The 13857-nt window shown below is 34.2% G+C and overlaps 1 long non-coding RNA gene across 1 annotated transcript; it reads left to right on the top strand.

Annotated features, from left to right (window-relative positions):
• Positions 1-244: 244 nt before the first annotated feature.
• Positions 245-7081, top strand: LOC149786187 (uncharacterized). The gene is made up of 3 exons (XR_016424886.1): positions 245-1001; positions 1873-2021; positions 6668-7081. It is a non-coding gene; the product is annotated as an uncharacterized LOC149786187 (long non-coding RNA).
• The last annotated feature ends 6776 nt before the right edge of the window (positions 7082-13857 follow it).

Below are 13857 nucleotides of genomic sequence, written 5' to 3'. Positions count from 1 at the left end.
CTACCAACGTTGGTCGTCAAAAAAATAAACAAGAAATAAATAAACACGTAGAGTACTTTATTTTTTTCAGATACTATTTGGAACTGAGGTTTTATTAGTACAATCGGTCATTGCAAAAATAAAACATCTCAAGGAAAAGTTCATTTGTAAAATCTTGACCTTTCTACGAGATGTTTTATTTGTTTGTTTTATTTGTTTTGTCGGAATTCTATGGTCTGTTCACCCTCTCTGCTGCTAATACTAGGGAAAATTAAGGATTTTTATACCAACTCGTATACTTTACAAAACATTGATCAACTAACTATAGATGAATATCTAAAAGATATTATTAGTGACAAGATATCATCAGAACATAGTGACATATGTGATGATTTCATATCAGAAAATGAAATAAAAATTACAATCAGTCAGCTAGCGAAAGGGAAATCCCCAGGGAGAGATGGACTCACGACGGAATTCTATAAAAAAAAAAAATTCCAAAGTGAGTTAGCGCCGATTCTGGGAAATTTATATAATAACAATCTTTTAAAAAATGACATGAGGACGGAAACAATGAGAGAAGGGTTAATAACAATTATATACAAAGGGAAAGGGGATAGGGAAAACCTAAAAAATTGGAGGCCCATCTCCCTCCTAAATATAGATTACAAGATTTTAAAGGCACAATAGTGCAGCTGACGGTGAATTTTCTTGCAAAAATGTTGGGACATTTATGTATATCAACTGATTAAATACTATTTAAAAGGCATTTCTGGGGTAATATCAAGTACGTAGGGGTTCTCGTTATGAAATACGAGCTCTCTGAAATCTTCGTACGTAGAGTAACGAATCTACCGTCTCCATGTTGAAATCCCGCTCGGCAGTGATCGGCAGATCCCGAATGAATAACACACATAATTCCGGTGATCGAAATTTGCATAATTATAGGCCACATTGTAAACACTGAAGATGATGACGTAAAACACAACCACGCTACGAGACCGCACAAAATGTCAACAACGGTGAGTACGATCTTCTTCTGATCTCGTTCTTTTCTTCTTATCCTTTTCCTTTCTAATTTTAATTTTGAGAGGAAACAATGAAATGTATGTAGAACTACTTTTATAGTTATATTTCAAAGTTTTTGTGGTACGAGAATAATTTAAATCGACGTGCTCTGTACAGTATTGCAAAAACCCACAGGTAACTCACTCTGTTTCTTGCCCAGTAGAATTCGTACTCCCTTCCATCCCCACCACTCAATTTTATAAATGAAAAACATCAGGGATATTTAAAAATGCTCAAAATTGAGTAATTTCATTAATCAATTTATAAATTCTAACCAGATTGTCACCAGTGGACCCCTAATACCCATCTTTCTGACGTTTCAAACAAAGCGGAAAAGAATTTCTCCAAGTTAATACTTTACATACACAAGGTTTTAATTTTTTTTTTTTTAAAAATCTGCGACTAGAATATGGAATCTAGGTTCAAAACTCGGGGCCAGATCATAAAAAAGTACATACACAAACGTACAGTCACTTGTCAGCTGAAGTTTGACCACAGCTTTATTCTTGGACATGTTTATTCTGTATTGTGCACACTGAGTAAATAGACACACAGACTTTGCTTTGGTGCCCATTCGAGGAAAGTAGGGGCCCTTTTTAAATTTTGGATCCCCACCCTACCCAACACTTGACCTGATCCAGCCCCAAAAAAATTCTATCAAATCACAACCTCTCATGTATTAATTTCTGATCCAAAGTTAGCACTATATTCCTATAAGTTTAATAAGTAATCATGAATATATTAGTTGTAAAATTATGAAATACATTTACATATTAAAATTCATTAGATAGACTTAAATCAGCTCACTTTCAAGCTCAATTCTAGAGCGACCTTTAAGAGGAAGAGGGAGGATGAGGCATGGAACAAGAAGTTGAAAAACCAGATGGGGGAGAGGAGAAAGACATGCTGTGCAGCCTAAAAACTGAGCTGACCAAGCTCTACACATAGTTCAGACAAGGCAGACAAGAATGAGGGTAATTGTTTATTTATATCTTGCAAAACAAGTATTGATAGATACTGAAAAATGTTTGGTACTAAGTAAGTTGGCAAAGACTCTAATATCTATGTCAGTAGTGTTTTGCACAACTTAGAAAACGCATTCTTGTATTAAAGGATTAGTTATTTTACCAAACAATGTATGTTTAAACTGCTTTACTTTTTGTTGCTACTCAACACCCCACCCCAATATGATTTGATAAAGGAAGACTATGCACAGATGCCATAGAAAATACAGAGGCCACCTCATTTATATGGCCACCTTATATAATATCAAAATGGTAAAAGTATTATGGAAACAATCTCATAGAGTATCCCATTGCATGATGAAATACATATAATTGATATGAAACTAAATACAAAAGGTTTAACATGGGTCACTTAAATGTACAAGGTATAGTGGAAAAAATAGAACAGATTAAGTTAATGTTGCCTTCCAAGGAAAATAGTATGCATGTTTTAGGACTCACTGAAACCAAATTAAATGCTAGCCACAATGATAATCTATTTCACTCTCAAGGTTACAATAAACCATTATGCAGGGACAGAGAGACAGCCGGGGGGGGGGGGGGGAGAGTCTTGTATACATTACAAGATGTAAATGCAGAAAGGCGACCTGACTTGGGATCACATGAAATTGAGAGTATTTGGGTGGAAATTTCTCAAAATAATGCAGAATCATTCCTAGTTGGTTTCATTTATAGGTCACCTTCCTCCAAAGCAATTTGGAATGATAACTCTCTGAAACAAATAGAACATGTTCATGCACAGGAGAAAGAAACATATATACTCAGCAGTGTAAATAAAGACCTACTCAATACTCAAATAAGGAGTAACTGGATGGAATTTACTGAATCATTAGGCCTAGTCCAGCTGGTAAATGAGCCCACAAGTGTAACAGAAATATCAAGCACTCTTATTGATCACATTTATACCAACCTACCAAACAATGTGGCTTATGTTAATGTACCAAATGTTGGTCTTAGTGACCACTATCCTACTTTTTTGACAAGAAAGGTTAAATGCAACATAAATAGGAACAATACACACAAAACTATCACTTACAGATCTTTTGAAAATTGAAGTAAATAACAATTTCAAGATGACCTATATAAAGTTCCGTTGAATATTATCCAAAATTTTGATGACATATGTGAAACTCTAAAAGTGTGGACTGATTTATGAATGTAGTCTAGCATGCACCACTAAATGTACATTGAGTAAAGTATGAAATCCAACCTAACTGATTTACTACTGAAATTCTAGATACTATGAAGACACGAGACCAATTGAAGGCTATGGGAAACCATGCACAATATCAAGTATGGGGAAATAACATAATAAGTATGATTGAAAAGGCTGAGAAAAAAAACCTTATTATCAATCAATGCTTGAAAACACAAAGAGCAACACAAACTCCTTTTGGAAAGTCTTCAGTGAACTCATTGGGGTAACACACAAAGATCAGACAAATAAAATTCACTCACTTCTGGTAAATGACACAAAAGTCATTGATGACACTGACATTGCAAATATTTTGAGTGATTTTTTTTCACTAACATTACCACTAAGTTAAAAGAACCAGTGATAGAAAACAACTATAATGAACTGAAAAATGCCTAAGGTGGGATGTTTCTCTATCCCACAGGTATAAAAAAGTTGCTAAAAAATGTCTCAGTAAACTTGATATCAAGAAAGCTACAGGACTTGATCAGATTGGTCCACCACTCATTAAAACTTCTGCCTCAGCTATTTCAGATAGCATAACATAATATTTATAATCAATTTAAATATTGCAACCTCATCTGTCCCCAAAATATGGAAAACTGCAAAAGTAATGACTATGCACAAATCTGGTTCTAAGAATATGCTGATAACTACCAGCCAATTTCAGTACAACCAAAGCTGATTGAAAAATATGTCCATGACTCGTTCATGTCATATTTAACGAAACAGTTGCTGTTACATCCTATTCAATCAGGCTTTAGACAGAAACATTCATGTGAGACTGACTTGATCTCTCTAACTGATAAATGGCCTCAACCACTTGATCAAAGTTGAATAATAGGATCTCTATTTGTAGATTTCAGGAAAGTTTATGGGTTGGTGTACATGAAATTCTTTTAAGAAACTGAAAATCAACCAATGTGATGAAAGCACAGTTAGATGGTTTACTTCAAAGTTAAGTGAGAGAACACAACATGTTTATATAAATAATGTTCTGTCGGAACCTGGAACAATTTGATATGGAGTACCACAAGGTTCAATTTTAGGTCCATTACTATTGATACTATTTATTAATGGCCTACCACTTTTTACTAAGGGACTCAGTTTCATCTACAGATCTCTATGCAGATGACACAACATTGTCAGACATCCAAAACACAAGCACAAACTATAAATTTATTTACAGGATGCCCTAAACAAACTGGACAACTGGTGCACATGCAATGCCATAGTGGTAAATACTGGAGGAACTAAAATATTACTTATCTCAACATGGCAAAAAAGAACAAATCTTGGTAGTGATGAACTATGTCTGACATGGAAGGATACAAATTTACAAATGGTTTGTCATGATAGACTACTTGGTGTTTTGGTAGATAATAACCTATCATGGACTGATCTTGTCAGTAAAAAAGTTAGTTCAAGTTTATGGCTTTTCAGTAGGATAAGGTACAGAAAACTATTTTATAACAGTTACATACAACCCTATTTAGACTACTGTAACACTGTAGTAATTCAAATGATAAAATCATAGCAAAGCTGGCACATCTTGAAACAAGTGCATTCAGGCTATATCAATCCAGAAAGTAAGCAAGGAAACTTTTAGCTGGTAAGTTAAAATTATTACCTATTAAAGACTGAATCCGGTTGAGAAAAGCCAAAGTAATGTACATGATATCCAATAATAGTGCTCCTGAATATTTACAATCACTATTCAAGTATAGGCTACCTGGTAATACTCCACAACTGTGATCCATGTCTACCAAACAGTATAAAATTCCCAAACCAAATAAGGAATTATTCAAAAAATGTTTCCAGGACTCTGGAACTTTGCTCTGGAATATATTCCAGTTGACTTTAGAAATGCCAACTCTATTTTCTTCTTCCAAACCAATATATACAGCGGCTTCAGAGATACACTTAAAATAGATAAATTCATTTCTATGAGGGCCTAAAGGTAGATTAGCTAAAATCATTTCATATATAGGTATTAGTGATCTACGCTAGTGGCATACAAACATTCAATACTATTAAGCCTAATTAAGGTCAACTTGCTCTTTTTTCAATTTAATTAATAAACCAACTTAAGTAATACATTTATTAGTTTTATTTTTTTAAAATACAAAATGGGAACAAAAAGTCCATGCAATCTTACTTTGGAGTTCAGCAATTAGACCTGACTAGATTGCAGTTTTTTTAATAAAATTAGACATGTACAGAATTCATATAGCCATTTAAGTCTTGTGAAATAAATACTACACTTTTATTCTTCTGTTTTAAATATGATGCATGCCTTAATGTGTATTTCTAAAGCCCCAAAATATGTTAAGATAATACTATATATGCATTATCATGATAAACATAAGGACTTAATAATCCTAAATTGTTTTATTTATCCAGAATTAAGACTGACATGAAGGCTTGCAAGAAACTTTTTTTTCTTCGTATCTGATCTAACATTTTTGGGTAAGAAATTTAATTGCCCAGTCTGCTTGGCATTCAATGCTTCCACCTTTGAACTGGTGATTACTGCAAATGATTTCTGTATAACAAATTTACTCGATTCAATGGCAATTGTGAAATTTCTTTAATTCTTTCAATAACTTTTATATATTCCTTAAGTGTGTTATTGCCAAAGCTTAAAATTTTTATGTACAAAATGTATATCACAAAAGGTATGAATAACTTGACATGTATGTTGGCTACATTACAGAAAACCTCTTTCTGTATACAGGATATGTGTAGCACATGCCTATGAATGTACAGCTTGCACTTTGTACCAATAAAATCAAAATACTACATCAATTTACAAACAATTAAAACTTTGATAGTTACTCTTACAATACAATATTAACAATGAATTCCATTTCCAAGGTGGACTCTCAAAGATTGATAATTGATGTACATACATGATTGTTGTAAATGTTATTTCTTTGCAACCACTGTGAAAGAATTTTAAAATTGTAAGCCGTCCAAAAACAGACATGCATACATATGCAAATGATAAGGACTTTGTTTTAATTTACAATTGATACTCATTGAGTAGATTCTTTTCATTACCTGATTTCAATGTGGGTACCTCACTATACTAAACAAATCTAAGCTGCAATCAGCCATTCCTATTTGATCCCAATGTAGGAGTCTCTGACTTCTAGAGATGCTCCCCAAAAACTTTGAGCTGTCCATCTTAACATAAACTATCAGTTCTGGTTGCGATGGAACTCTGTGTTCATGTCAAAATAAAAACCATGTGCAGTTTTGATCCACGTGTATTTCACAGTGGAATTTGCTGATTGAAGATGAATAACGTTTGAATAAGCGCATGCTCCTATTATTTCTTAAAATATATTTTTTTACATTTTAGAAATAGCATATTACAATTGGAATAATTTTTCAGATTTTTCAAGATCTAATCCTTGATGAGGATGTATATACCTTGTCCAGGATGTACAGACGAAATGTTCTTCTCCTCAACGATAAAGTTGACTTGATGAGTGCCAACAGTCATGCTACCTATAGGCAGTTCATACTACGACAGCATGGAAGGTTGGGGTCTGGACAGAGACATGTAATTCCCTCTTGCTGTTTCTGGCAGATACATGACAAATATCCTGATGGACAATACACTGGCTTCATCCCCTCCAGGCTTGCATGAACTTAAACACTTTCTTGCATGTATGAGTTTGTATATAAATGAATACAATTGATTTTATTCATTGTTTTCTTATAAATGCACATAAGATTGCATCAAACAATAATGCTTTCAGACTTTTTTTAACACCAGTCTATTTCTGCCTATAAACAATGTGGGCACGATCATAAATAATCAATATAAAAAGTTTTCAGCAACTGCAGATGCAATATAATACATGATTTTATTTTTAACTACTGATATTTCAGGATATTATATAAAGTGTAACCTGCCTTAGCTGACACCTCCATATATCAGACACTGTTTCATATTTTACATAACTAAAATCGAGAGATCTCCTTCACCACACCAAAACTAGAGTTGATGGTGGTTCTTGAGGTGCCAGGTTTCTACAAATTCTCCTGGGATCATCTTCCTAAAGTTCTCTTCTCCTCTGCATACCCTGCTTTCCTTCAAGTTGACAGATGAGGGCTTTCTTTATAAGCTTCCTGATGTGGGGATGTTTTCTTTTCCTTGCAAGGGTAGACGGACCATCTGCCACTTTTTTTGTTGTAACATCAATGCTTGTTTTAAAGAAAATTTTATTTTCTTAACATGTGTGACAAGCATCCCCATGCTAACCCATATTAACTTTTTACCCAATATTAGAGCCTCATGATCAGTTCCCAAGAAGGAGTTGTTGAGGGTTTGTTTTAATTCTTATTTGTTCTATCCACAAAATACTATGTGAGACAGCATGCATTTTTGCCCATTCCTTCAGAAAGCAACATGTTTTCATGAACAGATATTAGCTAGTAATCATCATGATGACAGCATCTACCCCAATGTTCCTGAGGACATTCCATAAACCCCATATATCCTAAATAAAGTGTGTCAGTCCCCTGGGAAAGTGATATACATATCACTGGATCTAATTACTAGACTTGCATTGCTCAAATAAAAATAAATATTCACTAGAATGATAACAATACTAATTACAAGATCTGTATGCATGAAAATATTAAGATTCCTTACCACAAATATAAATGTGTGCCGATTGTTGCAAAATGACTTGTATCTAATACAAAGTTTTCATGACTTGTACATGTGAATAATACTCCATTCGTCTGATCTCCAGGCAGGGATCATAATACACAATCAATATATAAAATTATTTCTAATGTCCTGTAGTGAAACAAGCTTACACTACCTCCCCTCCTTTGTTTCTCATTACACCTCAGCCACTATGTATATTGTGATCCAAAGTAGCTAGCTCATTCCTAATCCTATACACAGGAGGGATGTATGAAAATCTCTTGGCACTGTACATCATGATCTGCTTATGAAAAACTTCAAGCTCAGCAGTGCTTCTGCAATTAAAAACATGTATCTTGTAACATGTGTTATTTGTAATCTGCTAACAGATTAATATTATTAAATAATCATTACTGTTGGTAATTTTTGCATACATAAAATCTTTACTAAAGTGTTTATTGATAGAGTGTCATGGAATTGTTTATACCTGATGTGCATGTATTATACCTGAAATTACCAAAGACTTGAAAAGGAGAGTCACTATACATGTATCATGTGCACATATCTTATCAATTCTAACTTATTCAGATCTTCAAATGGTAAATATATACAGTAATTTATTATTTAGTTGAGAATAAAAATATTTAAAGTGGTCTTCACATTTTTCTTTTAAATACCATGCAATTGTTGCAATCCTGAAATGGCATACCTGAAATTTAAGTAATACTCCACTGTTTAGGAACCTTTGGTCCAAGAGCACCTGTGCCAAGGTTTTCAGCACTTTGGCTTTCTTCTTGGGATCATCTTCATCAAGCCAAGGCTTTGTCAGCTCTTCATTCTCCAGGTAAGGTTCATGAAGACATTTATTAATGCCTTGACCATGTGAGAGGATCTACTCATGTGTATTGGTGATCTGATTTAGGACACTTCTCAAGATACTCTGAAAGAATGCCACAATCAATACCTTTAGCACCTAAAGCTGGTCTCTTTTGTCATGGTGACCCCATATTGATAAGACAACTTGATTTATATCATAAAGTGAAAGCTACGTTGTAGAACTGGCTAATAGTTAGCGTAGCAGGATTCAAATTTTCCTCAGATCATTGTTCCTTCAATATTCCACATTACTATGACATTTCAAATAAATTACTTTTAATAAACTACATACCTTGAAAATTTGGTGATGAATATATATGGATACAAAATACATTAAAAGAAATCTGAAGATAAGGATTATGCACTGTAATTTTGATTTCATACAAAAGTATACAATAGCAAATGTTTACATATATGTTTCAAATAAAAGGACTGAAAACTCACAAAAAGTTGTCCATAGCTGCTAGCAGTCTTGCATGAAAAACCAAAACTGGTTCATGTCTTGGGACCAATGTAATAAAGCCATATTATCCATTTGTTTGGCAACCTTGAAAAGTAGGTAGATAAAATAAAGTTAAAAATGCATGAAGAGCAATCATCAAAACAGTAACAGCTTTTCAATTCCAAAAGTTTTATAACAGTAAAGAGTGAAAACCAACAAGTCATTTAATTCCCAAGAATAAAAAATGAAATTTAAAAAGAACTTACAGTATTGTAAATTAAATCCTAAATAAGTTATATCACCAGTCCTAATGAATAAAGTTCTAATGAACTGCCAGTGGTTTCCAAAAACAAATTTCAACTGTTATCTCAGTATTTTGTTTTTAAATTAAATATGTCTTATGTGCATTCATCATGAGCTAAGTGGATAGATGGGAAGAGGGTGTTAGCAAGAAATGCATGTGGGACATAGATACATGTATAAATGGGAAATGGCATAAAGAAAGCATATGAGGCATGTAGACACAATTTCAATATAAAATCACTGGTCCTGTAAGTATTGAGTGGGGGAAAAAACCCAGTATACCGGAACTTTTTTGCATAACCAAAACAATGACAGTTCAAATTATGCCTTTTTCTATGCATCAAGTGGCACAGTTGAAATACCCAACCCCACTTCTGAGAAAGCGAAATTCAAGTTTTCTTTTATAACTCAAACTAAGAAAAGCATGAAGTGGGAACTCAACCTGCTGGCAGTTATAATAATGTCCTTTATCAGCATTGCATTTGTTACATCATTGTTTTCAGCACAATGACAATTGTAAGACAACCCCCACCCATGCACAAAAAAAAATCTGCAAGAAATTTGTCATTTTTACCTTCCTGATTCGATAGCAAATACTTTAGATACTGAAGGTGTCTTCATTCTCCCAGCAAAAGCACTTGGCCAGGTGTTGATGTGAAGCATGAAAATGTACTGGCCATCGGTTCTGTATGCTTGAGTTCATCTTTTGCTATATTCTTTGTAACTTAAAATATGAATTAAATATTCATTTGTGTTATAAGTTATGCTTTAAATCTGTTTCTTTGTGCACTGTGTTAAACACTTAGAGCTGAAATACTTCATTTAAGCAAGAATACATATTAATAGATCTAAAAAAAATTCACTTCAATAAAACTAACTTGACTGCAGCTCAAAACTTTAACTGATAACAATCTGCCAGCCATATATTCTGGTAGCACTACAACATCCTTTCCTATCATGACTAGAGATCCTTTTGTAATTCTAGTCAATGCAGTGCTTTATAATAGATTTACTAGTAGTTGAAAGATATACAATAAAATCTTATTATTTGTTCCATCACGTTTACATGATAAGGTTATTAAACGTTTATGCAAGTAATGTGCATGTCACATTAACCTAAGGTGTGTGTGTGTGTGTGTGAGAGAGAGAGAGGGATAGATATGATATAAATAATGATAACACTTGTAAATGTATCTAAGTTCCCTCGCCGAATTTTAAAAAAAAAAACTGTCTCAGGAAGATAATTGACAGGTGTACAAAATGACCTTTATGAGCAAGCAAATGAATAATATATTCCACCCCAACATACAATACACACAATGCAGTAACCGAGTGAAATATTGATCAGCCGATCACATCTATTTTTGGCATATCACAAAGCAAGTCCTTGTGCAAACATTGTATTAATAAAACAGTGTGGTTTCAAACATACAGTAGGGACAAGATATTGAAAAATGGAGAACACTTATACATAGACATCACAGTCACTTGATTCTGGGGAAACTAATGTGTATCACCATATAACATAGACATTGGCTTACCTGTCCAACAACAACTTCGCCATTTCAGTGCCTGATGCCAGTCCTAACTCTTACATCAATGCTCTCCATCGAACAAACTGGTCCCCAAGACGAATCCTTGATAAGTCCAGTTCGGTTTCTCAGACAGTGTTTCGACGTTTCTTCTCGGAAAGCGACAAGCGTGGGCGACCTTTACGTTTTTGACTCTCACGTGTATCCACCATTTTTGTTTATAGTAGATATTTAAATTACAACCACGTGACTCATAACCCGCCCCCTGGACGAAGATGACGTATACGTTTTTGTGGTCACGTGAGGATTCCGTAACAGTTCGTGACCTACAAGTTTCAATTAAAGCGGGCCCCCACAAAAATTCATTTTCTCTCGTTTATTTATCAATTGCCCAATTTAATCTTCTCAAACTCTAGGTTATTTTGAATTATTTCAGCTTATAAGTCGACACATTTCACTAGTTACATGATCTGTAACATTCACAAAAATACAAACACTCTGCACTGTTGTGCCTTTAAGTAAAATTTTAGCAAATAGAGTTAAATTATGTCTAAATGAAATCATAAATGTAAACCAGTCATGTGGGGGGAAGGGACGAAATGTGCAAAATGATATCTTAAATATAAGAACGATAACTGATTATGTAAACGAAACAGATCAACAAGGTGCTATGGTACTTTTTGACCAAGAGAAAACTTTCGACAGATTGGAAAATAACTCTACCCAAAAGGTATTGGAGAAATTAGGATTTGGAATTAACTTCCAAAACTGGACTAAAATCCTGTACAATAAAATAACAGCTAGAGTACAGGTAAACGGTGCTGTCACGGATAAATTTGATATTCAAAGATCGGTGCGGCAAGGCTATCCACTATCTATCCTATTATACGTAATAGCAATTGAAATACTAAGTATCAAAATACGGAATAACAAAAATATCGAAGGTATAAATATCCCCAATCTGAAAGAGGATTTCAAAATGCTCCAACATGCCGATGGCTGTACTAACTTCATAAAAGACCAAAATTCCTTTAAACACCTGCAAAAGGAATACGAATCATTTGGAAAAGCATCAGGGTCGCAAATAAATCATGATAAAACAGAAATGCTAAAAATAGGGAACTGGAGGGGAAACCCCCCGGTTTACCACCACACTTGATCAAGGTAACTGTTAAAGCTTTAGGAATCTTCTTTGGGAAAAACGAAGAAAGAGAAAATTACAAAAATATATACAAAAATTCAAAGAGAATATCTAAATCTGGGCACTAACGCCATTATGCATAATGGAGCGTGCACAAGTAGCAAAAACATACATGTACTCTAACATGAACTATATAATAAATTCCGTAGATTTAGAAAATAAAAATTTAGATAAGATAGATAAGGAAATTATAAACTATATATGGAACTTCAAGACACATTACGTACAAAAATCAACATTATATAGAGCCAGAACAAAAGGGGGCTTAGCCTTACCATGCCCCATTTAAAAAAAAACATACAAATATTATAAACAAAATATTATAAACAGATTCAAAAGACTACCGACAATACCAAAAAGTTCATGGGAAGCCCTATACGTATATTGGTACGGCTTCACCTTAAGGAACAGGCAAGATATTTATAAAAATAACAAGATATGCAAAAAGTTAGAAGTACCTAGACATTTCAGACAAACAAAAGAACTTTTATGCAAGTTTAGGGACAAAACAGAACTCTGGGAAAAGGACATACCCAAGGCACATTACTGGAGTAGGGAATATGAAGCAAAGAAAAAAGGAAACAAAGTAGAGGAGGAAAATATCCATATAGATTGGGATGGAGTGTGGGGGCACTGGGCCAACATCGGATCAGTTAAAATACAAAGTATCATATTTAAATATTTGCATAATGCGTGGCTAACAGGCGAGACTGCCTTGAGAAGAAGGATGATTCGGGCAATAATCAAATGTCCCGTGTGTAAAACATCCAACTTCACCAAATATCATGCCATCGCACAATGTGAAAGAAAGAAGGATGACCGGATTAAACTGATTATGGAGATATGTAAAAAAGAGAGATATCAAAAGAAACATATTCTATATTTGGACGGGAATTTCGACAAAAAAAATAATTGAGATAACAGATTACATTACAAAAACAATGATGGCCTGTGGCCAAGTAATAGCAATTACAAAATAACTAACATAGGCCATCATAACCGATATAATTATTTAAAATTCAAAATTTATGGACTAATTAAAGCCAGAAAAGATCACTTGATATCTCTCAAAAATTAAATATAAAATGCATTTCCATGTGTTTATATACCAAATACCAAACAGGGAGTAGGGGTAAGAAAGGGGCCTTGGTATAGCGCTCATTACGAGCGCTAACGCAAACGCGGGCTAAGACATCGTTCCCACCCTGATCTCCTTGGAGATGGCTAATATATCGTTAAGCACTTATTAATTTGCATGTGTTTATATGTAAATATCAAACAATCCTTAGTAGATATTCTCCTTACCTAAGTATACAAAAGGACAGGGTATCTGTATGGGGAAAGTAAAAGGTAATGACGTAATGGGGCTATATCACATGGCGTCACGCGAAGTGGAAAGGCCATTAAAAGAGCCTAAGGAAAACACCCCATATGGAACACTAGTACATGCAAAACACAAAAACAAACAGGGGCCCCGAGTGGCCGAGTGGTCTAAAGCGCTCTCCGTGACGGATCACTGCCATCTCACCTCTGTCTGCGTGGGTTCGAGTCTCGGGCCGCCATGTAT

Source organism: Sinohyriopsis cumingii, chromosome 12 (assembly GCF_028554795.1).
Source record: "Sinohyriopsis cumingii isolate HCF-2022 chromosome 12, ASM2855479v2, whole genome shotgun sequence".
Lineage (NCBI taxonomy): Eukaryota > Metazoa > Mollusca > Bivalvia > Unionida > Unionidae > Sinohyriopsis > Sinohyriopsis cumingii.
This window is presented reverse-complemented; position numbering and strand designations above follow the sequence as displayed.